General features: G+C 41.0%; 50 non-coding genes and 6 pseudogenes across 50 annotated transcripts; all 56 read left to right on the top strand.

Moving 5' to 3' along the window:
- Window positions 1–25,752, top strand: part of LOC115118616 (synapsin-2-like) — a 299,540-nt pseudogene that overhangs the window by 98,343 nt on the left and 175,445 nt on the right.
- LOC135560489 (5S ribosomal RNA) lies at window positions 6,177–6,295 on the top strand. The gene has a single exon (XR_010459003.1). It is a non-coding gene; the product is annotated as a 5S ribosomal RNA (ribosomal RNA).
- On the top strand, window positions 6,538–6,656 carry LOC135560561 (5S ribosomal RNA). The gene has a single exon (XR_010459075.1). It is a non-coding gene; the product is annotated as a 5S ribosomal RNA (ribosomal RNA).
- Window positions 6,899–7,017, top strand: LOC135560560 (5S ribosomal RNA). Its single transcript, XR_010459074.1, has one exon. It is a non-coding gene; the product is annotated as a 5S ribosomal RNA (ribosomal RNA).
- Window positions 7,262–7,380, top strand: LOC135560559 (5S ribosomal RNA). Its single transcript, XR_010459073.1, has one exon. It is a non-coding gene; the product is annotated as a 5S ribosomal RNA (ribosomal RNA).
- Window positions 7,623–7,741, top strand: LOC135560488 (5S ribosomal RNA). The gene has a single exon (XR_010459002.1). It is a non-coding gene; the product is annotated as a 5S ribosomal RNA (ribosomal RNA).
- On the top strand, window positions 7,984–8,102 carry LOC135560507 (5S ribosomal RNA). The gene has a single exon (XR_010459021.1). It is a non-coding gene; the product is annotated as a 5S ribosomal RNA (ribosomal RNA).
- On the top strand, window positions 8,345–8,463 carry LOC135560558 (5S ribosomal RNA). The gene has a single exon (XR_010459072.1). It is a non-coding gene; the product is annotated as a 5S ribosomal RNA (ribosomal RNA).
- Window positions 8,706–8,824, top strand: LOC135560487 (5S ribosomal RNA). Its single transcript, XR_010459001.1, has one exon. It is a non-coding gene; the product is annotated as a 5S ribosomal RNA (ribosomal RNA).
- Window positions 9,069–9,187, top strand: LOC135560557 (5S ribosomal RNA). Its single transcript, XR_010459071.1, has one exon. It is a non-coding gene; the product is annotated as a 5S ribosomal RNA (ribosomal RNA).
- LOC135560556 (5S ribosomal RNA) lies at window positions 9,430–9,548 on the top strand. The gene has a single exon (XR_010459070.1). It is a non-coding gene; the product is annotated as a 5S ribosomal RNA (ribosomal RNA).
- Window positions 9,791–9,908, top strand: LOC135560588 (5S ribosomal RNA; annotated as a pseudogene).
- Window positions 10,152–10,270, top strand: LOC135560485 (5S ribosomal RNA). Its single transcript, XR_010458999.1, has one exon. It is a non-coding gene; the product is annotated as a 5S ribosomal RNA (ribosomal RNA).
- LOC135560484 (5S ribosomal RNA) lies at window positions 10,509–10,627 on the top strand. Its single transcript, XR_010458998.1, has one exon. It is a non-coding gene; the product is annotated as a 5S ribosomal RNA (ribosomal RNA).
- Window positions 10,870–10,988, top strand: LOC135560555 (5S ribosomal RNA). Its single transcript, XR_010459069.1, has one exon. It is a non-coding gene; the product is annotated as a 5S ribosomal RNA (ribosomal RNA).
- On the top strand, window positions 11,232–11,350 carry LOC135560483 (5S ribosomal RNA). The gene has a single exon (XR_010458997.1). It is a non-coding gene; the product is annotated as a 5S ribosomal RNA (ribosomal RNA).
- Window positions 11,593–11,711, top strand: LOC135560554 (5S ribosomal RNA). The gene has a single exon (XR_010459068.1). It is a non-coding gene; the product is annotated as a 5S ribosomal RNA (ribosomal RNA).
- Window positions 11,954–12,072, top strand: LOC135560482 (5S ribosomal RNA). Its single transcript, XR_010458996.1, has one exon. It is a non-coding gene; the product is annotated as a 5S ribosomal RNA (ribosomal RNA).
- LOC135560599 (5S ribosomal RNA) lies at window positions 12,304–12,423 on the top strand (annotated as a pseudogene).
- Window positions 12,665–12,783, top strand: LOC135560481 (5S ribosomal RNA). The gene has a single exon (XR_010458995.1). It is a non-coding gene; the product is annotated as a 5S ribosomal RNA (ribosomal RNA).
- Window positions 13,026–13,144, top strand: LOC135560480 (5S ribosomal RNA). The gene has a single exon (XR_010458994.1). It is a non-coding gene; the product is annotated as a 5S ribosomal RNA (ribosomal RNA).
- On the top strand, window positions 13,388–13,506 carry LOC135560506 (5S ribosomal RNA). The gene has a single exon (XR_010459020.1). It is a non-coding gene; the product is annotated as a 5S ribosomal RNA (ribosomal RNA).
- On the top strand, window positions 13,749–13,867 carry LOC135560552 (5S ribosomal RNA). Its single transcript, XR_010459066.1, has one exon. It is a non-coding gene; the product is annotated as a 5S ribosomal RNA (ribosomal RNA).
- On the top strand, window positions 14,099–14,217 carry LOC135560479 (5S ribosomal RNA). Its single transcript, XR_010458993.1, has one exon. It is a non-coding gene; the product is annotated as a 5S ribosomal RNA (ribosomal RNA).
- LOC135560551 (5S ribosomal RNA) lies at window positions 14,459–14,577 on the top strand. Its single transcript, XR_010459065.1, has one exon. It is a non-coding gene; the product is annotated as a 5S ribosomal RNA (ribosomal RNA).
- Window positions 14,820–14,938, top strand: LOC135560505 (5S ribosomal RNA). The gene has a single exon (XR_010459019.1). It is a non-coding gene; the product is annotated as a 5S ribosomal RNA (ribosomal RNA).
- On the top strand, window positions 15,181–15,299 carry LOC135560504 (5S ribosomal RNA). Its single transcript, XR_010459018.1, has one exon. It is a non-coding gene; the product is annotated as a 5S ribosomal RNA (ribosomal RNA).
- LOC135560550 (5S ribosomal RNA) lies at window positions 15,540–15,658 on the top strand. The gene has a single exon (XR_010459064.1). It is a non-coding gene; the product is annotated as a 5S ribosomal RNA (ribosomal RNA).
- LOC135560576 (5S ribosomal RNA) lies at window positions 15,906–16,024 on the top strand. Its single transcript, XR_010459090.1, has one exon. It is a non-coding gene; the product is annotated as a 5S ribosomal RNA (ribosomal RNA).
- Window positions 16,268–16,386, top strand: LOC135560503 (5S ribosomal RNA). The gene has a single exon (XR_010459017.1). It is a non-coding gene; the product is annotated as a 5S ribosomal RNA (ribosomal RNA).
- LOC135560502 (5S ribosomal RNA) lies at window positions 16,628–16,746 on the top strand. Its single transcript, XR_010459016.1, has one exon. It is a non-coding gene; the product is annotated as a 5S ribosomal RNA (ribosomal RNA).
- Window positions 16,987–17,105, top strand: LOC135560501 (5S ribosomal RNA). The gene has a single exon (XR_010459015.1). It is a non-coding gene; the product is annotated as a 5S ribosomal RNA (ribosomal RNA).
- LOC135560500 (5S ribosomal RNA) lies at window positions 17,348–17,466 on the top strand. Its single transcript, XR_010459014.1, has one exon. It is a non-coding gene; the product is annotated as a 5S ribosomal RNA (ribosomal RNA).
- LOC135560549 (5S ribosomal RNA) lies at window positions 17,709–17,827 on the top strand. The gene has a single exon (XR_010459063.1). It is a non-coding gene; the product is annotated as a 5S ribosomal RNA (ribosomal RNA).
- Window positions 18,070–18,188, top strand: LOC135560548 (5S ribosomal RNA). Its single transcript, XR_010459062.1, has one exon. It is a non-coding gene; the product is annotated as a 5S ribosomal RNA (ribosomal RNA).
- On the top strand, window positions 18,431–18,549 carry LOC135560547 (5S ribosomal RNA). Its single transcript, XR_010459061.1, has one exon. It is a non-coding gene; the product is annotated as a 5S ribosomal RNA (ribosomal RNA).
- Window positions 18,792–18,910, top strand: LOC135560591 (5S ribosomal RNA; annotated as a pseudogene).
- LOC135560546 (5S ribosomal RNA) lies at window positions 19,142–19,260 on the top strand. Its single transcript, XR_010459060.1, has one exon. It is a non-coding gene; the product is annotated as a 5S ribosomal RNA (ribosomal RNA).
- Window positions 19,504–19,622, top strand: LOC135560499 (5S ribosomal RNA). Its single transcript, XR_010459013.1, has one exon. It is a non-coding gene; the product is annotated as a 5S ribosomal RNA (ribosomal RNA).
- On the top strand, window positions 19,865–19,982 carry LOC135560594 (5S ribosomal RNA; annotated as a pseudogene).
- Window positions 20,225–20,343, top strand: LOC135560574 (5S ribosomal RNA). The gene has a single exon (XR_010459088.1). It is a non-coding gene; the product is annotated as a 5S ribosomal RNA (ribosomal RNA).
- Window positions 20,586–20,704, top strand: LOC135560573 (5S ribosomal RNA). Its single transcript, XR_010459087.1, has one exon. It is a non-coding gene; the product is annotated as a 5S ribosomal RNA (ribosomal RNA).
- LOC135560572 (5S ribosomal RNA) lies at window positions 20,947–21,065 on the top strand. The gene has a single exon (XR_010459086.1). It is a non-coding gene; the product is annotated as a 5S ribosomal RNA (ribosomal RNA).
- Window positions 21,308–21,426, top strand: LOC135560545 (5S ribosomal RNA). Its single transcript, XR_010459059.1, has one exon. It is a non-coding gene; the product is annotated as a 5S ribosomal RNA (ribosomal RNA).
- Window positions 21,669–21,787, top strand: LOC135560571 (5S ribosomal RNA). The gene has a single exon (XR_010459085.1). It is a non-coding gene; the product is annotated as a 5S ribosomal RNA (ribosomal RNA).
- LOC135560544 (5S ribosomal RNA) lies at window positions 22,030–22,148 on the top strand. The gene has a single exon (XR_010459058.1). It is a non-coding gene; the product is annotated as a 5S ribosomal RNA (ribosomal RNA).
- On the top strand, window positions 22,391–22,509 carry LOC135560570 (5S ribosomal RNA). The gene has a single exon (XR_010459084.1). It is a non-coding gene; the product is annotated as a 5S ribosomal RNA (ribosomal RNA).
- On the top strand, window positions 22,750–22,868 carry LOC135560569 (5S ribosomal RNA). Its single transcript, XR_010459083.1, has one exon. It is a non-coding gene; the product is annotated as a 5S ribosomal RNA (ribosomal RNA).
- LOC135560568 (5S ribosomal RNA) lies at window positions 23,109–23,227 on the top strand. Its single transcript, XR_010459082.1, has one exon. It is a non-coding gene; the product is annotated as a 5S ribosomal RNA (ribosomal RNA).
- Window positions 23,467–23,585, top strand: LOC135560567 (5S ribosomal RNA). The gene has a single exon (XR_010459081.1). It is a non-coding gene; the product is annotated as a 5S ribosomal RNA (ribosomal RNA).
- On the top strand, window positions 23,828–23,946 carry LOC135560543 (5S ribosomal RNA). The gene has a single exon (XR_010459057.1). It is a non-coding gene; the product is annotated as a 5S ribosomal RNA (ribosomal RNA).
- On the top strand, window positions 24,190–24,308 carry LOC135560566 (5S ribosomal RNA). The gene has a single exon (XR_010459080.1). It is a non-coding gene; the product is annotated as a 5S ribosomal RNA (ribosomal RNA).
- Window positions 24,551–24,670, top strand: LOC135560585 (5S ribosomal RNA; annotated as a pseudogene).
- On the top strand, window positions 24,913–25,031 carry LOC135560541 (5S ribosomal RNA). Its single transcript, XR_010459055.1, has one exon. It is a non-coding gene; the product is annotated as a 5S ribosomal RNA (ribosomal RNA).
- LOC135560540 (5S ribosomal RNA) lies at window positions 25,274–25,392 on the top strand. Its single transcript, XR_010459054.1, has one exon. It is a non-coding gene; the product is annotated as a 5S ribosomal RNA (ribosomal RNA).
- On the top strand, window positions 25,634–25,752 carry LOC135560539 (5S ribosomal RNA). The gene has a single exon (XR_010459053.1). It is a non-coding gene; the product is annotated as a 5S ribosomal RNA (ribosomal RNA).

Genomic DNA, 25,752 nt, shown 5'->3' with positions numbered 1-25,752 from the left:
TCTGATCTCGGAAGCTAAGCAGGGTCGGGGCTGGTTAGTACTTGGATGGGTGACCGCCTGGGAATACCAGGTGCTATAAGCTTTTTGTCTTCCATCATTTCATCAGCATCACTGCCTTGTGGAATTTCAACTCTTTGTCTATTTTTTCCCACAAGGCTGAAATATGTGCCCTCGCTTTGAAATAAGTAAGCAAGGTTAGTTTGTATATCATCCAACGATCTGTGCTACAAATTATGGCTACAGTATATGCAATTTCTTCCACTTTTTAAGTGACACAAAGATATTTATCTAAAAGGTGAAAATGCAACAGCTGTTAATCAGACTCTCTTTGACTTTATATAGTGCACCAAGAGTTAGTTTCTCGCTTACGGCCACACTGGCCTGAGTACGCATTTCCTGATTGGAGAAGTGACGACAGGTGCGAGTGTCTGAGCTGTGAGTGAGTGTTTGCTGGAGAGTGTTTGCTCGAGAGCTATTTTTGTTAATTAATTGGTTTTTGCAAGATAATTTATTATTTTCTTTAGTTGAATAGTTTAAAGTTTGGTTATTCTTCCCCCTTGCAGTTTTTCTGCTTGGGGGAGAGTTTTTTTGGATTTATTTTTATCATGACGGACAACAAGGAAAAGACAAACGGAATGGACAAAGACAACGAAAAGGCGCAACGGAAGAAAAATGAAGATAACGAAGGAATGAAATATGGAAAAGAATACACGGTGGCAATTAAGTTGGAAGGAGAAGACAAAGTGACGACAATGGAACTACTAAGAGCAATTAAGGAGGAGTGTGGAGAGGTGGTGGGATGCCGAATGAAAGGAGAAAAGAAGTACGAAATTACGATGAGAAATGAAAGAGGAAAAGAACGGTTAATGGATGGATTGCGAATAAAGGACACAAGGATTCTGGCGAGAGACATTAATGTGAAGGAATTGGTGGTGTCTTTTATGAATCTCCCAGTATACGTAGAAGATGGTGTGATACTGAGCAAGCTGAGTAGCTGGGGAGTGGCGGCCGTCTCGGAGATAAGGAGGAGAGTTTGGCCAGGAACGGAGGTGGTTGACGGGACACGTTTCTGCAAGGTCAAGTTCACAGAAAAAGTGACATCATTACCTTATTCTACAAGAATTGAGACGTTGGAGGGAGCAGAATATTTCAGGGTCATTCATGACAAACAGGTCAGAGTGTGTCGTATGTGTATCCAACCCGGGCACATAGTTAAAGACTGCCCGGAATTTCAGTGTTTTAAGTGTGGCAATCAAGGACACTATGCGAGAGAATGTGATGGAGAGAAGGAAAGGAATTTTTGTGGTGGATGCAGAAAGAGATTGGCGGAGTGCAACTGTGGAGAGGCTAGGGCTGAAGAGGGAGTCAAACAATATTCGAGGAAGCAGTGGTATTGTCGCAAGAAGGAGAAGAAGATGGAGGAGAGGACGTGGTGGAAGGTGGACAGACGGAGGAAGGAAGAAGGAAGAAGGACCAGAAGATAAATGAAATTGGGCAGGAGGAGGGGAGTGGACTGGGGGAAGCACGGGGGACTCACAGGTTTTGGGGGAAAGCACAGCACTAACAAGTAGCTCGGGGGTGAAGAAATGGAGGGGTTATGGAGTTGATGACAATACCAGAGACGGCGATGAGCACGGGGAGCACAACGACTATACCAGAAGTGGAGATGAATACGGGGAGCACAACGGAGGTGGATGCCAAGAGTGGGAGTTGGCTGGATAACATGGATTTGGAGGAGATATCGGACACGGAGGATGGGGAAAAGATGGAAAGAACGAGGGAAGGATACAGGAAGAGGAAAGCGGTGGGAAGAGGGGGAGAGAGAGGGTGGAAGAAGAAAGAAACTGGATAACAGGTAGAGGATAATGAAATTATATTTTATTATTTTATTATTTATTAGAATGGTCAATATAATGTCAATAAATGCAAATGGTTTGAGAACAATGGGAAAATTTAATAGAATAGTCCAAATGAAGAATTCAGATATTTTATGTATTCAAGAAACACACTGGGATGATGTTTGTGTTTTAGAAGAAAAAAAAAAAAAATATGGAGGGATTTTATTTATGTAAACAATGGCAGAGGGAATTCAAGTGGGGTTGCAATTTTATTAAGGAAGGATGTAGTAGAAAATGTGAAGAAGATATATAATGATAATAATGGGAGGATTTTAATTTTGGATTTTGAATATATGAATAGGGTTTTTAGGATTATAAATATTTATGCGCCGAATAATGAGATAGAGCGAAGGAATTTATTTTTAGAATTAGGGAAATGGTGCAAGGGTAACTGTATTTTAGTTGGGGATTTTAATGTTAAAATGAATAGATTAGATATGTCAAGGGGAGCTATTTTTAGAAATGACGTATCGAGGGGGGTTTTAAGGAAGATTATGTGTGAAAACAATCTGATTGATATATGGAGAGACGAGAACCCGAACAAGAGAGGATTTTCTAGAAGGCAGGTGGTTTTAGGGGAGTTAAAACAGACACGGATAGATCTGGTTTTAGTAAATGAAGGGTTAAGGAATTTTATGAAGGATATTAATTATATTTTTACAACTTTTAGTGATCATGCTGGGTTAACATTTTCGGTGGGGTTAGATAAGGAAAGGAAAGGGGAGGAATATGGTGCATGAATGCAGGGTATCTAGGTGATGAAGAATATGGAATACAGCTTAAATCTTTGATAGAACATGAAATGGAGGATAAGCAAAAAGGGAATGATAAATGCCAGTGGTGGGAAAATGTAAAGAAAAAAATTAAAGGTTTTAGTATTAGATATGCAAGGAAGAAGAGGAGTAGGATGACAAGAGAAGAACATTTTTTAAGAGCAAAATTGAATGAAGAAATGAGGAAATGTGATATTGATCCTATTTATAATATTGAAAGGTTTTTAGATTTAAAGGCACAATTGAGCAAATGTGAAATAGATAAGTGTAAGGGGGCATCTATTAGAAGTAGGGCAAAGTATGTGTTGGAAGGGGAAAAATGTACGTCTTTTTTTCTTGGTTTAGAGAAAACTAAACAGACAAAATCATATATTAGTGAGATAGAAAATGTAAAGGGTGAAGTGGTAAATGATTATGTTGAGATATTAGAAACCGTACAGAATTTTTATAAGGATTTATTTAAGAAGGGGGAGGTGGATGAGGGGTGTGTAAAAGGAGATTTTAGGTAGTGTGGATGTGCAAATTGGTGTTGAGGATAAGCAAAGATGTGATAGGAAGATAACAGTGGATGAAGTGAAAGATGCAATTAAGGGTTTACAAATAAATAAAAGTCCTGGAGAAGATGGACTAATTGCAGAGTTTTATAAAATGTATGAAAGTTTTTTAGCACCGATTTTAATGGAAGTGTATCAATATATGGAAGATAATAATACTGTTTCAGACTCCATGGTGACAGGGCTGATATCGATTTTATATAAAAATAAGGGGAGCAAATTAAAATTGGAGAATTATAGGCCAATTAGTTTATTAAACTCAGATTATAAGATTTTAGCTAAGATATTGGCAAATAGGATGAAGATGGTTTTAAATGATATTATAGCACCTACACAAAATTATAGTGTGCCTGGAAGAGACATAGCTGATACTATTATTACACTTAGAGATGTGATAAATAAAATGAATAGCGATAAGAGAGGGGGAATTGTTTTAAGTATAGATTTTAATAAAGCTTTTGACAGGGTGGAACATGATTTTATGTTTAGGGTACTGGAAAAATATGGGTTTGGAAACAGAATAATAGGATGGATAAAATTATTATATAGAAAGGCAAAAAGTAGGGTAAAATGTAATGGGGTTTTAACAGATTCTTTTATTCTTGAGAGATCGGTGAGACAGGGGTGCCCTTTATCAGCATTATTGTATGTTTTATCGGAGAACCCTTAGCGGCATACCTTAAAAAAGATAATTTTATAAATTGTGTAGAGACTCCGCAAGGAGGTTTTAGTTTAATTCATCAATATGCAGACGATACCACAATAACAGTTAGAGATGAGGGAAGTGTTAAAAGGGTGATGGAGTGTTTTAAAGTATATGAGCAAGCCTCAGGAGCAAAAGTGAATATGGAGAAGTCAGTAATAATGTATGTTGGGAAGATTAATGAGGGGACTTTTCCTTTTAAAATGGTAAATGATTATTTTAAGGTGTTAGGTGTGTTTTTAGGGTGAAGGAACAGGAAGCTAGGGATCTGACATGGAGTGGTGTAATGAATAAAGTTAGAAAGGTGGTAAATATGTGGAGGGGGAGGTCTTTGAAATTAAAAGGGAAAGTAATTGTTGTAAATTCCTTGCTGATGTCAATTTTTATTCATGTCATGAATGTTTTAGACGTACCAGAATGGGTTTTATCGGAAATAAATAAGATTATAGTTGATTTTTTATGGGATGGGAAAGGTGCGAAAATTTCTTTTAAAACTTTGATTGCAGGTTATGAGGAGGGGGGTTTGAAGTTGGTGGATTTAAATGTGAGGAAAAAAGCAATTAGAGTCAAAATGGTACGTAAATATTTATATGGTGAATTAGATTATGGATGGAAAAGATTTTTAAGGAGTATTTGCAGGAGGTTGGGAGGATGGGGGACAATGGTTTATTGATGTGTATGAAAAAGGAAATGTTAGGTAATATACCTTTGTTTTATAGAGAAGTGTTTGAGGCTTGGGGGGAGTTTTTACCAAATATTTATTATGAGTGTACCATTTTAGACAATATTTTAAATCAGCCAATTTTTTTAAATCCCAAGATACAGTATAATAATAAGATGTTGTTTTGTAAATATTTTATGAGGGCTGGGATGAGACAGATTGGGGACATTTTATATGAGGTCATTCCGGGGTTCCTTCCATGTCAGGCAATATTTGATAATGTGGATGAAGAAAATGATGAAATAAGTAGAACTACTGTGGAGAACATGTATAAGAGAATATTAGGATGTCTTCCTGGGGAGTGGGGTGTTTTAATAAATAAAGAGGTGGCTACAAGAGCTAAGGGTTTACCGGTTTTATATTATGAAAGTAATGGGAAGAAGTATGATTTGTCAGGTTTGAAAGTTAAAAAGGTTTATGAAAAATGTATTTTAAGAGAGATAAAAACTCCTGCTTCGGAAAAAGTGTGGTCTAGGGTGTTTGCAAATATAGATGTGAAATCAATATGGAAGAATGTAAATGTAAAATATAATTCTATAGAATGTGAAGACAATGATTTTAAATTGAAACATAATAGGATTTTTACGAACGTGGTTTTACATCAAATAAATAGAGATGTTAAAAGGGAATGTGATATTTGTGGTACGGGGTGGAAAATTTTATGCACTTTTTTGTTGAATGTAGTAGATTAGAAGAGTTTCATAAGTTTTTAAAGGGGATTTTAGTACAACATTGGGGAGAAGAGATTGTTGCTGGGGTTGAGTGGAGGAGGTTGTTTCTTTTTGGTTTAACTGGGAAAAGCAAAGTTTTTAATTTTAATTTGATGAATTTTGTTCTTAGTCATGCCAGATACGCTGTAAGACTAAGAAGGAATTTGGGACATTATGAAGGGAAAATTGTGAGTGTGGAGGTTTTATTTAGAAGTATTTTAGAGAAAGATATAGAAGTAATATATAAATATGGTGGATGTAATTTTGAAAAATTGTTTGTGTGGGGGAGCACTTTTATTGAAATTGAGTCGAATGGAAAACTTGGTTTTAATTATTAATTGGTTTTGGTGGATGATTGGGTTTTTAATAGGTTTTCTTTTCTTTTCTTTTTTGATTTTGTAAAAGGATGAATTGTTCATCCTTTCTTATAAATTGATTGAACGTTGGAAATATTATGTGTTTTTTTCATAATAAAAGAAAAAAAAAAAGTACGCCTGATCTCGTCTGATCTCGGAAGCTAAGCAGGGTCGGGCCTGGTTAGTACTTGGATGGGAGACCGCCTGGGAATACCAGGTGCTGTAAGCATTTTGTCAACTCTTTGTCCGTTTTTTTCCCACAAGGCTGAAATATGTGCCCTCGCTTTGAAATAAGTAAGCAAGGTTAGTTTGTATTTCATCCAACAATCTGTGCTACAAATTATGGCTACAGTATATGCAATTTTGAGTGACACAAAGATTCTTATCTAAATGGTGAAAATGCAACAGCTGTTAATCAGACTCACTTTGACTTTATATAGTGCACCAAGAGATGGTTTCTCGCTTACGGCCACACTGTCCTGAGTACGCCTGATCTCGTCTGATCTCAGAAGCTAAGCAGGGTCGGGCCTGGTTAGTACTTGGATGGGAGACCGCCTGGGAATACCAGGTGCTGTAAGCATTTTGTCAACTCTTTGTCCGTTTTTTCCCACAAGGCTGAAATATGTGCCCTCGCTTTGAAATAAGTAAGCAAGGTTAGTTTGTATTTCATCCAACAATCTGTGCTACAAATTATGGCTACAGTATATGCAATTTTTTCCACATTTTGAGTGACACAAAGATTCTTATCTAAATGGTGAAAATGCAACAGCTGTTAATCAGACTCACTTTGACTTTATATAGTGCACCAAGAGATAGTTTCTCGCTTACGGCCACACTGTCCTGAGTACGCCTGATCTCGTCTGATCTCGGAAGCTAAGCAGGGTCGGGCTTGGTTAGTACTTGGATGGGAGACCGCCTGGGAATACCAGGTGCTGTAAGCATTTTGTCAACTCTTTGTCCGTTTTTTCCCACAAGGCTGAAATATGTGCCCTCGCTTTGAAATAAGTAAGCAAGGTTAGTTTGTATTTCATCCAACAATCTGTGCTACAAATTATGGCTACAGTATATGCAATTTTTTCCACATTTTGAGTGACACAAAGATTCTTATCTAAATGGTGAAAATGCAACAGCTGTTAATCAGACTCACTTTGACTTTATATAGTGCACCAAGAGATAGTTTCTCGCTTACGGCCACACTGTCCTGAGTACGCCTGATCTCGTCTGATCTCGGAAGCTAAGCAGGGTCGGGCTTGGTTAGTACTTGGATGGGAGACCGCCTGGGAATACCAGGTGCTGTAAGCATTTTGTCAACTCTTTGTCCGTTTTTTTTCCCACAAGGCTGAAATATGTGCCCTCGCTTTGAAATAAGTAAGCAAGGTTAGTTTGTATTTCATCCAACAATCTGTGCTACAAATTATGGCTACAGTATATGCAATTTTTTCCACATTTTGAGTGACACAAAGATTCTTATCTAAATGGTGAAAATGCAACAGCTGTTAATCAGACTCACTTTGACTTTATATAGTGCACCAAGAGATGGTTTCTCGCTTACGGCCACACTGTCCTGAGTACGCCTGATCTCGTCTGATCTCGGAAGCTAAGCAGGGTCGGGCTTGGTTAGTACTTGGATGGGAGACCGCCTGGGAATACCAGGTGCTGTAAGCATTTTGTCAACTCTTTGTCCGTTTTTTCCCACAAGGCTGAAATATGTGCCCTCGCTTTGAAATAAGTAAGCAAGGTTAGTTTGTATTTCATCCAACAATCTGTGCTACAAATTATGGCTACAGTATATGCAATTTTTTCCACATTTTGAGTGACACAAAGATTCTTATCTAAATGGTGAAAATGCAACAGCTGTTAATCAGACTCACTTTGACTTTATATAGTGCACCAAGAGATAGTTTCTCGCTTACGGCCACACTGTCCTGAGTACGCCTGATCTCGTCTGATCTCAGAAGCTAAGCAGGGTCGGGCCTGGTTAGTACTTGGATGGGAGACCGCCTGGGAATACCAGGTGCTGTAAGCATTTTGTCAACTCTTTGTCCGTTTTTTCCCACAAGGCTGAAATATGTGCCCTCGCTTTGAAATAAGTAAGCAAGGTTAGTTTGTATTTCATCCAACAATCTGTGCTACAAATTATGGCTACAGTATATGCAATTTTTTTCACATTTTGAGTGACACAAAGATTCTTATCTAAATGGTGAAAATGCAACAGCTGTTAATCAGACTCACTTTGACTTTATATAGTGCACCAAGAGATGGTTTCTCGCTTACGGCCACACTGTCCTGAGTACGCCTGATCTCGTCTGATCTCGGAAGCTAAGCAGGGTCGGGCCTGGTTAGTACTTGGATGGGAGACCGCCTGGGAATACCAGGTGCTGTAAGCATTTTGTCAACTCTTTGTCCGTTTTTTCCCACAAGGCTGAAATATGTGCCCTCGCTTTGAAATAAGTAAGCAAGGTTAGTTTGTATTTCATCCAACAATCTGTGCTACAAATTATGGCTACAGTATATGCAATTTTTTCCACATTTTGAGTGACACAAAGATTCTTATCTAAATGGTGAAAATGCAACAGCTGTTAATCAGACTCACTTTGACTTTATATAGTGCACCAAGAGATGGTTTCTCGCTTACGGCCACACTGTCCTGAGTACGCCTGATCTCGTCTGATCTCGGAAGCTAAGCAGGGTCGGGCTTGGTTAGTACTTGGATGGGAGACCGCCTGGGAATACCAGGTGCTGTAAGCATTTTGTCAACTCTTTGTCCGTTTTTTCCCACAAGGCTGAAATATGTGCCCTCGCTTTGAAATAAGTAAGCAAGGTTAGTTTGTATTTCATCCAACAATCTGTGCTACAAATTATGGCTACAGTATATGCAATTTTTTCCACATTTTGAGTGACACAAAGATTCTTATCTAAATGGTGAAAATGCAACAGCTGTTAATCAGACTCACTTTGACTTTATATAGTGCACCAAGAGATGGTTTCTCGCTTACGGCCACACTGTCCTGAGTACGCCTGATCTCGTCTGATCTCAGAAGCTAAGCAGGGTCGGGCCTGGTTAGTACTTGGATGGGAGACCGCCTGGGAATACCAGGTGCTGTAAGCATTTTGTCAACTCTTTGTCCGTTTTTTCCCACAAGGCTGAAATATGTGCCCTCGCTTAATGAAATAAGTAAGCAAGGTTAGTTTGTATTTCATCCAACAATCTGTGCTACAAATTATGGCTACAGTATATGCAATTTTTTCCACATTTTGAGTGACACAAAGATTCTTATCTAAATGGTGAAAATGCAACAGCTGTTAATCAGACTCACTTTGACTTTATATAGTGCACCAAGAGATGGTTTCTCGCTTACGGCCACACTGTCCTGAGTACGCCTGATCTCGTCTGATCTCGGAAGCTAAGCAGGGTCGGGCTTGGTTAGTACTTGGATGGGAGACCGCCTGGGAATACCAGGTGCTGTAAGCATTTTGTCAACTCTTTGTCCGTTTTTTCCCACAAGGCTGAAATATGTGCCCTCGCTTTGAAATAAGTAAGCAAGGTTAGTTTGTATTTCATCCAACAATCTGTGCTACAAATTATGGCTACAGTATATGCAATTTTTTCCACATTTTGAGTGACACAAAGATTCTTATCTAAATGGTGAAAATGCAACAGCTGTTAATCAGACTCACTTTGACTTTATATAGTGCACCAAGAGATGGTTTCTCGCTTACGGCCACACTGTCCTGAGTACGCCTGATCTCGTCTGATCTCGGAAGCTAAGCAGGGTCGGGCTTGGTTAGTACTTGGATGGGAGACCGCCTGGGAATACCAGGTGCTGTAAGCATTTTGTCAACTCTTTGTCCGTTTTTTCCCACAAGGCTGAAATATGTGCCCTCGCTTTGAAATAAGTAAGCAAGGTTAGTTTGTATTTCATCCAACAATCTGTGCTACAAATTATGGCTACAGTATATGCAATTTTTTCCACATTTTGAGTGACACAAAGATTCTTATCTAAATGGTGAAAATGCAACAGCTGTTAATCAGACTCACTTTGACTTTATATAGTGCACCAAGAGATGGTTTCTCGCTTACGGCCACACTGTCCTGAGTACGCCTGATCTCGTCTGATCTCGGAAGCTAAGCAGGGTCGGCCTGGTTAGTACTTGGATGGGAGACCGCCTGGGAATACCAGGTGCTGTAAGCATTTTGTCAACTCTTTGTCCGTTTTTTTCCCACAAGGCTGAAATATGTGCCCTCGCTTTGAAATAAGTAAGCAAGGTTAGTTTGTATTTCATCCAACAATCTGTGCTACAAATTATGGCTACAGTATATGCAATTTTTTCCACATTTTGAGTGACACAAAGATTCTTATCTAAATGGTGAAAATGCAACAGCTGTTAATCAGACTCACTTTGACTTTATATAGTGCACCAAGAGATGGTTTCTCGCTTACGGCCACACTGTCCTGAGTACGCCTGATCTCGTCTGATCTCAGAAGCTAAGCAGGGTCGGGCCTGGTTAGTACTTGGATGGGAGACCGCCTGGGAATACCAGGTGCTGTAAGCATTTTGTCAACTCTTTGTCCGTTTTTTCCCACAAGGCTGAAATATGTGCCCTCGCTTTGAAATAAGTAAGCAAGGTTAGTTTGTATTTCATCCAACAATCTGTGCTACAAATTATGGCTGTATATGCAATTTTTCCACATTTTGAGTGACACAAAGATTCTTATCTAAATGGTGAAAATGCAACAGCTGTTAATCAGACTCACTTTGACTTTATATAGTGCACCAAGAGATGGTTTCTCGCTTACGGCCACACTGTCCTGAGTACGCCTGATCTCGTCTGATCTCAGAAGCTAAGCAGGGTCGGGCCTGGTTAGTACTTGGATGGGAGACCGCCTGGGAATACCAGGTGCTGTAAGCATTTTGTCAACTCTTTGTCCGTTTTTTCCCACAAGGCTGAAATATGTGCCCTCGCTTTGAAATAAGTAAGCAAGGTTAGTTTGTATTTCATCCAACAATCTGTGCTACAAATTATGGCTACAGTATATGCAATTTTTTCCACATTTTGAGTGACACAAAGATTCTTATCTAAATGGTGAAAATGCAACAGCTGTTAATCAGACTCACTTTGACTTTATATAGTGCACCAAGAGATGGTTTCTCGCTTACGGCCACACTGTCCTGAGTACGCCTGATCTCGTCTGATCTCGGAAGCTAAGCAGGGTCGGGCTTGGTTAGTACTTGGATGGGAGACCGCCTGGGAATACCAGGTGCTGTAAGCATTTTGTCAACTCTTTGTCCGTTTTTTTCCCACAAGGCTGAAATATGTGCCCTCGCTTTGAAATAAGTAAGCAAGGTTAGTTTGTATTTCATCCAACAATCTGTGCTACAAATTATGGCTACAGTATATGCAATTTTTTCCACATTTTGAGTGACACAAAGATTCTTATCTAAATGGTGAAAATGCAACAGCTGTTAATCAGACTCACTTTGACTTTATATAGTGCACCAAGAGATGGTTTCTCGCTTACGGCCACACTGTCCTGAGTACGCCTGATCTCGTCTGATCTCAGAAGCTAAGCAGGGTCGGGCCTGGTTAGTACTTGGATGGGAGACCGCCTGGGAATACCAGGTGCTGTAAGCATTTTGTCAACTCTTTGTCCGTTTTTTCCCACAAGGCTGAAATATGTGCCCTCGCTTTGAAATAAGTAAGCAAGGTTAGTTTGTATTTCATCCAACAATCTGTGCTACAAATTATGGCTACAGTATATGCAATTTTTTCCACATTTTGAGTGACACAAAGATTCTTATCTAAATGGTGAAAATGCAACAGCTGTTAATCAGACTCACTTTGACTTTATATAGTGCACCAAGAGATGGTTTCTCGCTTACGGCCACACTGTCCTGAGTACGCCTGATCTCGTCTGATCTCGGAAGCTAAGCAGGGTCGGGCTTGGTTAGTACTTGGATGGGAGACCGCCTGGGAATACCAGGTGCTGTAAGCATTTTGTCAACTCTTTGTCCGTTTTTTCCCACAAGGCTGAAATATGTGCCCTCGCTTTGAAATAAGTAAGCAAGGTTAGTTTGTATTTCATCCAACAATCTGTGCTACAAATTATGGCTACAGTATATGCAATTTTTTCCACATTTTGAGTGACACAAAGATTCTTATCTAAATGGTGAAAATGCAACAGCTGTTAATCAGACTCACTTTGACTTTATATAGTGCACCAAGAGATAGTTTCTCGCTTACGGCCACACTGTCCTGAGTACGCCTGATCTCGTCTGATCTCAGAAGCTAAGCAGGGTCGGGCCTGGTTAGTACTTGGATGGGAGACCGCCTGGGAATACCAGGTGCTGTAAGCATTTTGTCAACTCTTTGTCCGTTTTTTCCCACAAGGCTGAAATATGTGCCCTCGCTTTGAAATAAGTAAGCAAGGTTAGTTTGTATTTCATCCAACAATCTGTGCTACAAATTATGGCTACAGTATATGCAATTTTGAGTGACACAAAGATTCTTATCTAAATGGTGAAAATGCAACAGCTGTTAATCAGACTCACTTTGACTTTATATAGTGCACCAAGAGATGGTTTCTCGCTTACGGCCACACTGTCCTGAGTACGCCTGATCTCGTCTGATCTCGGAAGCTAAGCAGGGTCGGGCCTGGTTAGTACTTGGAATTGGAGACCGCCTGGGAATACCAGGTGCTGTAAGCATTTTGTCAACTCTTTGTCCGTTTTTTCCCACAAGGCTGAAATATGTGCCCTCGCTTTGAAATAAGTAAGCAAGGTTAGTTTGTATTTCATCCAACAATCTGTGCTACAAATTATGGCTACAGTATATGCAATTTTTCCACATTTTGAGTGACACAAAGATTCTTATCTAAATGGTGAAAATGCAACAGCTGTTAATCAGACTCACTTTGACTTTATATAGTGCACCAAGAGATGGTTTCTCGCTTACGGCCACACTGTCCTGAGTACGCCTGATCTCGTCTGATCTCAGAAGCTAAGCAGGGTCGGGCCTGGTTAGTACTTGGATGGGAGACCGCCTGGGAATACCAGGTGCTGTAAGCATTTTGTCAACTCTTTGTCCGTTTTTTCCCACAAGGCTGAAATATGTGCCCTCGCTTTGAAATAAGTAAGCAAGGTTAGTTTGTATTTCATCCAACAATCTGTGCTACAAATTATGGCTACAGTATATGCAATTTTTCCACATTTTGAGTGACACAAAGATTCTTATCTAAATGGTGAAAATGCAACAGCTGTTAATCAGACTCACTTTGACTTTATATAGTGCACCAAGAGATGGTTTTCTCGCTTACGGCCACACTGTCCTGAGTACGCCTGATCTCGTCTGATCTCAGAAGCTAAGCAGGGTCGGGCCTGGTTAGTACTTGGATGGGAGACCGCCTGGGAATACCAGGTGCTGTAAGCATTTTGTCAACTCTTTGTCCGTTTTTTTCCCACAAGGCTGAAATATGTGCCCTCGCTTTGAAATAAGTAAGCAAGGTTAGTTTGTATTTCATCCAACAATCTGTGCTACAAATTATGGCTACAGTATATGCAATTTTTTCCACATTTTGAGTGACACAAAGATTCTTATCTAAATGGTGAAAATGCAACAGCTGTTAATCAGACTCACTTTGACTTTATATAGTGCACCAAGAGATGGTTTCTCGCTTACGGCCACACTGTCCTGAGTACGCCTGATCTCGTCTGATCTCGGAAGCTAAGCAGGGTCGGGCCTGGTTAGTACTTGGATGGGAGACCGCCTGGGAATACCAGGTGCTGTAAGCATTTTGTCAACTCTTTGTCCGTTTTTTCCCACAAGGCTGAAATATGTGCCCTCGCTTTGAAATAAGTAAGCAAGGTTAGTTTGTATTTCATCCAACAATCTGTGCTACAAATTATGGCTACAGTATATGCAATTTTTTCCACATTTTGAGTGACACAAAGATTCTTATCTAAATGGTGAAAATGCAACAGCTGTTAATCAGACTCACTTTGACTTTATATAGTGCACCAAGAGATAGTTTCTCGCTTACGGCCACACTGTCCTGAGTACGCCTGATCTCGTCTGATCTCGGAAGCTAAGCAGGGTCGGGCTTGGTTAGTACTTGGATGGGAGACCGCCTGGGAATACCAGGTGCTGTAAGCATTTTGTCAACTCTTTGTCCGTTTTTTCCCACAAGGCTGAAATATGTGCCCTCGCTTTGAAATAAGTAAGCAAGGTTAGTTTGTATTTCATCCAACAATCTGTGCTACAAATTATGGCTACAGTATATGCAATTTTGAGTGACACAAAGATTCTTATCTAAATGGTGAAAATGCAACAGCTGTTAATCAGACTCACTTTGACTTTATATAGTGCACCAAGAGATGGTTTCTCGCTTACGGCCACACTGTCCTGAGTACGCCTGATCTCGTCTGATCTCAGAAGCTAAGCAGGGTCGGGCCTGGTTAGTACTTGGATGGGAGACCGCCTGGGAATACCAGGTGCTGTAAGCATTTTGTCAACTCTTTGTCCGTTTTTTCCCACAAGGCTGAAATATGTGCCCTCGCTTTGAAATAAGTAAGCAAGGTTAGTTTGTATTTCATCCAACAATCTGTGCTACAAATTATGGCTACAGTATATGCAATTTTTCCACATTTTGAGTGACACAAAGATTCTTATCTAAATGGTGAAAATGCAACAGCTGTTAATCAGACTCACTTTGACTTTATATAGTGCACCAAGAGATGGTTTCTCGCTTACGGCCACACTGTCCTGAGTACGCCTGATCTCGTCTGATCTCGGAAGCTAAGCAGGGTCGGGCTTGGTTAGTACTTGGATGGGAGACCGCCTGGGAATACCAGGTGCTGTAAGCATTTTGTCAACTCTTTGTCCGTTTTTTCCCACAAGGCTGAAATATGTGCCCTCGCTTTGAAATAAGTAAGCAAGGTTAGTTTGTATTTCATCCAACAATCTGTGCTACAAATTATGGCTACAGTATATGCAATTTTTTCCACATTTTGAGTGACACAAAGATTCTTATCTAAATGGTGAAAATGCAACAGCTGTTAATCAGACTCACTTTGACTTTATATAGTGCACCAAGAGATGGTTTCTCGCTTACGGCCACACTGTCCTGAGTACGCCTGATCTCGTCTGATCTCGGAAGCTAAGCAGGGTCGGGCCTGGTTAGTACTTGGATGGGAGACCGCCTGGGAATACCAGGTGCTGTAAGCATTTTGTCAACTCTTTGTCCGTTTTTTTCCCACAAGGCTGAAATATGTGCCCTCGCTTTGAAATAAGTAAGCAAGGTTAGTTTGTATTTCATCCAACAATCTGTGCTACAAATTATGGCTACAGTATATGCAATTTTTCCACATTTTGAGTGACACAAAGATTCTTATCTAAATGGTGAAAATGCAACAGCTGTTAATCAGACTCACTTTGACTTTATATAGTGCACCAAGAGATGGTTTCTCGCTTACGGCCACACTGTCCTGAGTACGCCTGATCTCGTCTGATCTCGGAAGCTAAGCAGGGTCGGGCCTGGTTAGTACTTGGATGGGAGACCGCCTGGGAATACCAGGTGCTGTAAGCATTTTGTCAACTCTTTGTCCGTTTTTTCCCACAAGGCTGAAATATGTGCCCTCGCTTTGAAATAAGTAAGCAAGGTTAGTTTGTATTTCATCCAACAATCTGCTACAAATTATGGCTACAGTATATGCAATTTTTTCCACATTTTGAGTGACACAAAGATTCTTATCTAAATGGTGAAAATGCAACAGCTGTTAATCAGACTCACTTTGACTTTATATAGTGCACCAAGAGATGGTTTCTCGCTTACGGCCACACTGTCCTGAGTACGCCTGATCTCGTCTGATCTCGGAAGCTAAGCAGGGTCGGGCTTGGTTAGTACTTGGATGGGAGACCGCCTGGGAATACCAGGTGCTGTAAGCATTTTGTCAACTCTTTGTCCGTTTTTTTCCCACAAGGCTGAAATATGTGCCCTCGCTTTGAAATAAGTAAGCAAGGTTAGTTTGTATTTCATCCAACAATCTGTGCTACAAATTATGGCTACAGTATATGCAATTTTTTCCACATTTTGAGTGACACAAAGATTCTTATCTAAATGGTGAAAATGCAACAGCTGTTAATCAGACTCACTTTGACTTTATATAGTGCACCAAGAGATGGTTTCTCGCTCGCTTACGGCCACACTGTCCTGAGTACGCCTGATCTCGTCTGATCTCGGAAGCTAAGCAGGTTCGGGCTTGGTTAGTACTTGGATGGGAGACCGCCTGGGAATACCAGGTGCTGTAAGCATTTTGTCAACTCTTTGTCCGTTTTTTTCCCACAAGGCTGAAATATGTGCCCTCGCTTTGAAATAAGTAAGCAAGGTTAGTTTGTATTTCATCCAACAATCTGTGCTACAAATTATGGCTACAGTATATGCAATTTTTTCCACATTTTGAGTGACACAAAGATTCTTATCTAAATGGTGAAAATGCAACAGCTGTTAATCAGACTCACTTTGACTTTATATAGTGCACCAAGAGATGGTTTCTCGCTTACGGCCACACTGTCCTGAGTACGCCTGATCTCGTCTGATCTCGGAAGCTAAGCAGGGTCGGGCCTGGTTAGTACTTGGATGGGAGACCGCCTGGGAATACCAGGTGCTGTAAGCATTTTGTCAACTCTTTGTCCGTTTTTTCCCACAAGGCTGAAATATGTGCCCTCGCTTTGAAATAAGTAAGCAAGGTTAGTTTGTATTTCATCCAACAATCTGTGCTACAAATTATGGCTACAGTATATGCAATTTTTCCACATTTTGAGTGACACAAAGATTCTTATCTAAATGGTGAAAATGCAACAGCTGTTAATCAGACTCACTTTGACTTTATATAGTGCACCAAGAGATGGTTTCTCGCTTACGGCCACACTGTCCTGAGTACGCCTGATCTCGTCTGATCTCGGAAGCTAAGCAGGGTCGGGCCTGGTTAGTACTTGGATGGGAGACCGCCTGGGAATACCAGGTGCTGTAAGCATTTTGTCAACTCTTTGTCCGTTTTTTCCCACAAGGCTGAAATATGCCCTCGCTTTGAAATAAGTAAGCAAGGTTAGTTTGTATTTCATCCAACAATCTGTGCTACAAATTATGGCTACAGTATATGCAATTTTTTCCACATTTTGAGTGACACAAAGATTCTTATCTAAATGGTGAAAATGCAACAGCTGTTAATCAGACTCACTTTGACTTTATATAGTGCACCAAGAGATGGTTTCTCGCTTACGGCCACACTGTCCTGAGTACGCCTGATCTCGTCTGATCTCGGAAGCTAAGCAGGGTCGGGCCTGGTTAGTACTTGGATGGGAGACCGCCTGGGAATACCAGGTGCTGTAAGCATTTTGTCAACTCTTTGTCCGTTTTTTCCCACAAGGCTGAAATATGTGCCCTCGCTTTGAAATAAGTAAGCAAGGTTAGTTTGTATTTCATCCAACAATCTGTGCTACAAATTATGGCTACAGTATATGCAATTTTTTCCACATTTTGAGTGACACAAAGATTCTTATCTAAATGGTGAAAATGCAACAGCTGTTAATCAGACTCACTTTGACTTTATATAGTGCACCAAGAGATGGTTTCTCGCTTACGGCCACACTGTCCTGAGTACGCCTGATCTCGTCTGATCTCGGAAGCTAAGCAGGGTCGGGCCTGGTTAGTACTTGGATGGGAGACCGCCTGGGAATACCAGGTGCTGTAAGCATTTTGTCAACTCTTTGTCCGTTTTTTCCCACAAGGCTGAAATATGTGCCCTCGCTTTGAAATAAGTAAGCAAGGTTAGTTTGTATTTCATCCAACAATCTGTGCTACAAATTATGGCTACAGTATATGCAATTTTTTCCACATTTTGAGTGACACAAAGATTCTTATCTAAATGGTGAAAATGCAACAGCTGTTAATCAGACTCACTTTGACTTTATATAGTGCACCAAGAGATGGTTTCTCGCTTACGGCCACACTGTCCTGAGTACGCCTGATCTCGTCTGATCTCGGAAGCTAAGCAGGGTCGGGCTTGGTTAGTACTTGGATGGGAGACCGCCTGGGAATACCAGGTGCTGTAAGCATTTTGTCAACTCTTTGTCCGTTTTTTCCCACAAGGCTGAAATATGTGCCCTCGCTTTGAAATAAGTAAGCAAGGTTAGTTTGTATTTCATCCAACAATCTGTGCTACAAATTATGGCTACAGTATATGCAATTTTTTCCACATTTTGAGTGACACAAAGATTCTTATCTAAATGGTGAAAATGCAACAGCTGTTAATCAGACTCACTTTGACTTTATATAGTGCACCAAGAGATGGTTTCTCGCTTACGGCCACACTGTCCTGAGTACGCCTGATCTCGTCTGATCTCGGAAGCTAAGCAGGGTCGGGCTTGGTTAGTACTTGGATGGGAGACCGCCTGGGAATACCAGGTGCTGTAAGCATTTTGTCAACTCTTTGTCCGTTTTTTCCCACAAGGCTGAAATATGTGCCCTCGCTTTGAAATAAGTAAGCAAGGTTAGTTTGTATTTCATCCAACAATCTGTGCTACAAATTATGGCTACAGTATATGCAATTTTTTCCACATTTTGAGTGACACAAAGATTCTTATCTAAATGGTGAAAATGCAACAGCTGTTAATCAGACTCACTTTGACTTTATATAGTGCACCAAGAGATGGTTTCTCGCTTACGGCCACACTGTCCTGAGTACGCCTGATCTCGTCTGATCTCGGAAGCTAAGCAGGGTCGGGCTTGGTTAGTACTTGGATGGGAGACCGCCTGGGAATACCAGGTGCTGTAAGCATTTTGTCAACTCTTTGTCCGTTTTTTCCCACAAGGCTGAAATATGTGCCCTCGCTTTGAAATAAGTAAGCAAGGTTAGTTTGTATTTCATCCAACAATCTGTGCTACAAATTATGGCTACAGTATATGCAATTTTTTCCACATTTTGAGTGACACAAAGATTCTTATCTAAATGGTGAAAATGCAACAGCTGTTAATCAGACTCACTTTGACTTTATATAGTGCACCAAGAGATGGTTTCTCGCTTACGGCCACACTGTCCTGAGTACGCCTGATCTCGTCTGATCTCGGAAGCTAAGCAGGGTCGGGCTTTGTTAGTACTTGGATGGGAGACCGCCTGGGAATACCAGGTGCTGTAAGCATTTTGTCCGTTTTTTCCCACAAGGCTGAAATATGTGCCCTCGCTTTGAAATAAGTAAGCAAGGTTAGTTTGTATTTCATCCAACAATCTGTGCTACAAATTATGGCTACAGTATATGCAATTTTTTCCACATTTTGAGTGACACAAAGATTCTTATCTAAATGGTGAAAATGCAACAGCTGTTAATCAGACTCACTTTGACTTTATATAGTGCACCAAGAGATGGTTTCTCGCTTACGGCCACACTGTCCTGAGTACGCCTGATCTCGTCTGATCTCGGAAGCTAAGCAGGGTCGGGCTTGGTTAGTACTTGGATGGGAGACCGCCTGGGAATACCAGGTGCTGTAAGCATTTTGTCAACTCTTTGTCCGTTTTTTTCCCACAAGGCTGAAATATGTGCCCTCGCTTTGAAATAAGTAAGCAAGGTTAGTTTGTATTTCATCCAACAATCTGTGCTACAAATTATGGCTACAGTATATGCAATTTTTTCCACATTTTGAGTGACACAAAGATTCTTATCTAAATGGTGAAAATGCAACAGCTGTTAATCAGACTCACTTTGACTTTATATAGTGCACCAAGAGATGGTTTCTCGCTTACGGCCACACTGTCCTGAGTACGCCTGATCTCGTCTGATCTCGGAAGCTAAGCAGGGTCGGGCCTGGTTAGTACTTGGATGGGAGACCGCCTGGGAATACCAGGTGCTGTAAGCATTTTGTCAACTCTTTGTCCGTTTTTTCCCACAAGGCTGAAATATGTGCCCTCGCTTTGAAATAAGTAAGCAAGGTTAGTTTGTATTTCATCCAACAATCTGTGCTACAAATTATGGCTACAGTATATGCAATTTTTTCCACATTTTGAGTGACACAAAGATTCTTATCTAAATGGTGAAAATGCAACAGCTGTTAATCAGACTCACTTTGACTTTATATAGTGCACCAAGAGATGGTTTCTCGCTTACGGCCACACTGTCCTGAGTACGCCTGATCTCGTCTGATCTCGGAAGCTAAGCAGGTCGGGCTTGGTTAGTACTTGGATGGGAGACCGCCTGGGAATACCAGGTGCTGTAAGCATTTTGTCAACTCTTTGTCCGTTTTTTCCCACAAGGCTGAAATATGTGCCCTCGCTTTGAAATAAGTAAGCAAGGTTAGTTTGTATTTCATCCAACAATCTGTGCTACAAATTATGGCTACAGTATATGCAATTTTTTCCACATTTTGAGTGACACAAAGATTCTTATCTAAATGGTGAAAATGCAACAGCTGTTAATCAGACTCACTTTGACTTTATATAGTGCACCAAGAGATGGTTTCTCGCTTACGGCCACACTGTCCTGAGTACGCCTGATCTCGTCTGATCTCGGAAGCTAAGCAGGTTCGGGCTTGGTTAGTACTTGGATGGGAGACCGCCTGGGAATACCAGGTGCTGTAAGCATTTTGTCAACTCTTTGTCCGTTTTTTCCCACAAGGCTGAAATATGTGCCCTCGCTTTGAAATAAGTAAGCAAGGTTAGTTTGTATTTCATCCAACAATCTGTGCTACAAATTATGGCTACAGTATATGCAATTTTTTCCACATTTTGAGTGACACAAAGATTCTTATCTAAATGGTGAAAATGCAACAGCTGTTAATCAGACTCACTTTGACTTTATATAGTGCACCAAGAGATGGTTTTTCGCTTACGGCCACACTGTCCTGAGTACGCCTGATCTCGTCTGATCTCGGAAGCTAAGCAGGTTCGGGCTTGGTTAGTACTTGGATGGGAGACCGCCTGGGAATACCAGGTGCTGTAAGCATTTTGTCAACTCTTTGTCCGTTTTTTCCCACAAGGCTGAAATATGTGCCCTCGCTTTGAAATAAGTAAGCAAGGTTAGTTTGTATTTCATCCAACAATCTGTGCTACAAATTATGGCTACAGTATATGCAATTTTTTCCACATTTTGAGTGACACAAAGATTCTTATCTAAATGGTGAAAATGCAACAGCTGTTAATCAGACTCACTTTGACTTTATATAGTGCACCAAGAGATGGTTTCTCGCTTACGGCCACACTGTCCTGAGTACGCCTGATCTCGTCTGATCTCGGAAGCTAAGCAGGTTCGGGCTTGGTTAGTACTTGGATGGGAGACCGCCTGGGAATACCAGGTGCTGTAAGCATTTTGTCAACTCTTTGTCCGTTTTTTCCCACAAGGCTGAAATATGTGCCCTCGCTTTGAAATAAGTAAGCAAGGTTAGTTTGTATTTCATCCAACAATCTGTGCTACAAATTATGGCTACAGTATATGCAATTTTTTCCACATTTTGAGTGACACAAAGATTCTTATCTAAATGGTGAAAATGCAACAGCTGTTAATCAGACTCACTTTGACTTTATATAGTGCACCAAGAGATGGTTTCTCGCTTACGGCCACACTGTCCTGAGTACGCCTGATCTCGTCTGATCTCGGAAGCTAAGCAGGGTCGGGCTTGGTTAGTACTTGGATGGGAGACCGCCTGGGAATACCAGGTGCTGTAAGCATTTTGTCAACTCTTTGTCCGTTTTTTCCCACAAGGCTGAAATATGTGCCCTCGCTTTGAAATAAGTAAGCAAGGTTAGTTTGTATTTCATCCAACAATCTGTGCTACAAATTATGGCTACAGTATATGCAATTTTTTCCACATTTTGAGTGACACAAAGATTCTTATCTAAATGGTGAAAATGCAACAGCTGTTAATCAGACTCACTTTGACTTTATATAGTGCACCAAGAGATGGTTTCTCGCTTACGGCCACACTGTCCTGAGTACGCCTGATCTCGTCTGATCTCGGAAGCTAAGCAGGTTCGGGCTTGGTTAGTACTTGGATGGGAGACCGCCTGGGAATACCAGGTGCTGTAAGCATTTTGTCAACTCTTTGTCCGTTTTTTCCCACAAGGCTGAAATATGTGCCCTCGCTTTGAAATAAGTAAGCAAGGTTAGTTTGTATTTCATCCAACAATCTGTGCTACAAATTATGGCTACAGTATATGCAATTTTTTCCACATTTTGAGTGACACAAAGATTCTTATCTAAATGGTGAAAATGCAACAGCTGTTAATCAGACTCACTTTGACTTTATATAGTGCACCAAGAGATGGTTTCTCGCTTACGGCCACACTGTCCTGAGTACGCCTGATCTCGTCTGATCTCGGAAGCTAAGCAGGGTCGGGCTTGGTTAGTACTTGGATGGGAGACCGCCTGGGAATACCAGGTGCTGTAAGCATTTTGTCAACTCTTTGTCCGTTTTTTCCCACAAGGCTGAAATATGTGCCCTCGCTTTGAAATAAGTAAGCAAGGTTAGTTTGTATTTCATCCAACAATCTGTGCTACAAATTATGGCTACAGTATATGCAATTTTTTCCACATTTTGAGTGACACAAAGATTCTTATCTAAATGGTGAAAATGCAACAGCTGTTAATCAGACTCACTTTGACTTTATATAGTGCACCAAGAGATGGTTTCTCGCTTACGGCCACACTGTCCTGAGTACGCCTGATCTCGTCTGATCTCGGAAGCTAAGCAGGTTCGGGCTTGGTTAGTACTTGGATGGGAGACCGCCTGGGAATACCAGGTGCTGTAAGCATTTTGTCAACTCTTTGTCCGTTTTTTCCCACAAGGCTGAAATATGTGCCCTCGCTTTGAAATAAGTAAGCAAGGTTAGTTTGTATTTCATCCAACAATCTGTGCTACAAATTATGGCTACAGTATATGCAATTTTTTCCACATTTTGAGTGACACAAAGATTCTTATCTAAATGGTGAAAATGCAACAGCTGTTAATCAGACTCACTTTGACTTTATATAGTGCACCAAGAGATGGTTTCGCTTACGGCCACACTGTCCTGAGTACGCCTGATCTCGTCTGATCTCGGAAGCTAAGCAGGTTCGGGCTTGGTTAGTACTTGGATGGGAGACCGCCTGGGAATACCAGGTGCTGTAAGCATTTTGTCAACTCTTTGTCCGTTTTTTCCCACAAGGCTGAAATATGTGCCCTCTTTGAAATAAGTAAGCAAGGTTAGTTTGTATTTCATCCAACAATCTGTGCTACAAATTATGGCTACAGTATATGCAATTTTTTCCACATTTTGAGTGACACAAAGATTCTTATCTAAATGGTGAAAATGCAACAGCTGTTAATCAGACTCACTTTGACTTTATATAGTGCACCAAGAGATGGTTTCTCGCTTACGGCCACACTGTCCTGAGTACGCCTGATCTCGTCTGATCTCGGAAGCTAAGCAGGTTCGGGCTTGGTTAGTACTTGGATGGGAGACCGCCTGGGAATACCAGGTGCTGTAAGCATTTTGTCAACTCTTTGTCCGTTTTTTCCCACAAGGCTGAAATATGTGCCCTCGCTTTGAAATAAGTAAGCAAGGTTAGTTTGTATTTCATCCAACAATCTGTGCTACAAATTATGGCTACAGTATATGCAATTTTTTCCACATTTTGAGTGACACAAAGATTCTTATCTAAATGAAAATGCAACAGCTGTTAATCAGACTCACTTTGACTTTATATAGTGCACCAAGAGATGGTTTCTCGCTTACGGCCACACTGTCCTGAGTACGCCTGATCTCGTCTGATCTCGGAAGCTAAGCAGGTTCGGGCTTGGTTAGTACTTGGATGGGAGACCGCCTGGGAATACCAGGTGCTGTAAGCATTTTGTCAACTCTTTGTCCGTTTTTTCCCACAAGGCTGAAATATGTGCCCTCGCTTTGAAATAAGTAAGCAAGGTTAGTTTGTATTTCATCCAACAATCTGTGCTACAAATTATGGCTACAGTATATGCAATTTTTTCCACATTTTGAGTGACACAAAGATTCTTATCTAAATGGTGAAAATGCAACAGCTGTTAATCAGACTCACTTTGACTTTATATAGTGCACCAAGAGATGGTTTCTCGCTTACGGCCACACTGTCCTGAGTACGCCTGATCTCGTCTGATCTCGGAAGCTAAGCAGGGTCGGGCTTGGTTAGTACTTGGATGGGAGACCGCCTGGGAATACCAGGTGCTGTAAGCATTTTGTCAACTCTTTGTCCGTTTTTTTCCCACAAGGCTGAAATATGTGCCCTCGCTTTGAAATAAGTAAGCAAGGTTAGTTTGTATTTCATCCAACAATCTGTGCTACAAATTATGGCTACAGTATATGCAATTTTTTCCACATTTTGAGTGACACAAAGATTCTTATCTAAATGGTGAAAATGCAACAGCTGTTAATCAGACTCACTTTGACTTTATATAGTGCACCAAGAGATGGTTTCTCGCTTACGGCCACACTGTCCTGAGTACGCCTGATCTCGTCTGATCTCGGAAGCTAAGCAGGTTCGGGCTTGGTTAGTACTTGGATGGGAGACCGCCTGGGAATACCAGGTGCTGTAAGCATTTTGTCAACTCTTTGTCCGTTTTTTCCCACAAGGCTGAAATATGTGCCCTCGCTTTGAAATAAGTAAGCAAGGTTAGTTTGTATTTCATCCAACAATCTGTGCTACAAATTATGGCTACAGTATATGCAATTTTTTCCACATTTTGAGTGACACAAAGATTCTTATCTAAATGGTGAAAATGCAACAGCTGTTAATCAGACTCACTTTGACTTTATATAGTGCACCAAGAGATGGTTTCTCGCTTACGGCCACACTGTCCTGAGTACGCCTGATCTCGTCTGATCTCGGAAGCTAAGCAGGGTTCGGGCTTGGTTAGTACTTGGATGGGAGACCGCCTGGGAATACCAGGTGCTGTAAGCATTTTGTCAACTCTTTGTCCGTTTTTTCCCACAAGGCTGAAATATGTGCCCTCGCTTTGAAATAAGTAAGCAAGGTTAGTTTGTATTTCATCCAACAATCTGTGCTACAAATTATGGCTACAGTATATGCAATTTTTTCCACATTTTGAGTGACACAAAGATTCTTATCTAAATGGTGAAAATGCAACAGCTGTTAATCAGACTCACTTTGACTTTATATAGTGCACCAAGAGATGGTTTCTCGCTTACGGCCACACTGTCCTGAGTACGCCTGATCTCGTCTGATCTCGGAAGCTAAGCAGGGTCGGGCTTGGTTAGTACTTGGATGGGAGACCGCCTGGGAATACCAGGTGCTGTAAGCATTTTGTCAACTCTTTGTCCGTTTTTTCCCACAAGGCTGAAATATGTGCCCTCGCTTTGAAATAAGTAAGCAAGGTTAGTTTGTATTTCATCCAACAATCTGTGCTACAAATTATGGCTACAGTATATGCAATTTTTTCCACATTTTGAGTGACACAAAGATTCTTATCTAAATGGTGAAAATGCAACAGCTGTTAATCAGACTCACTTTGACTTTATATAGTGCACCAAGAGATGGTTTCTCGCTTACGGCCACACTGTCCTGAGTACGCCTGATCTCGTCTGATCTCGGAAGCTAAGCAGGGTCGGGCTTGGTTAGTACTTGGATGGGAGACCGCCTGGGAATACCAGGTGCTGTAAGCATTTTGTCAACTCTTGTCCGTTTTTTCCCACAAGGCTGAAATATGTGCCCTCGCTTTGAAATAAGTAAGCAAGGTTAGTTTGTATTTCATCCAACAATCTGTGCTACAAATTATGGCTACAGTATATGCAATTTTTTCCACATTTTGAGTGACACAAAGATTCTTATCTAAATGGTGAAAATGCAACAGCTGTTAATCAGACTCACTTTGACTTTATATAGTGCACCAAGAGATGGTTTCTCGCTTACGGCCACACTGTCCTGAGTACGCCTGATCTCGTCTGATCTCGGAAGCTAAGCAGGGTCGGGCTTGGTTAGTACTTGGATGGGAGACCGCCTGGGAATACCAGGTGCTGTAAGCA

Source organism: Oncorhynchus nerka, linkage group LG15 (assembly GCF_034236695.1).
Source record: "Oncorhynchus nerka isolate Pitt River linkage group LG15, Oner_Uvic_2.0, whole genome shotgun sequence".
NCBI lineage: Eukaryota > Metazoa > Chordata > Actinopteri > Salmoniformes > Salmonidae > Oncorhynchus > Oncorhynchus nerka.
The sequence above is the reverse complement of the archived record's forward strand: the minus strand, read 5'-3'. Positions and strand labels throughout refer to the sequence as shown.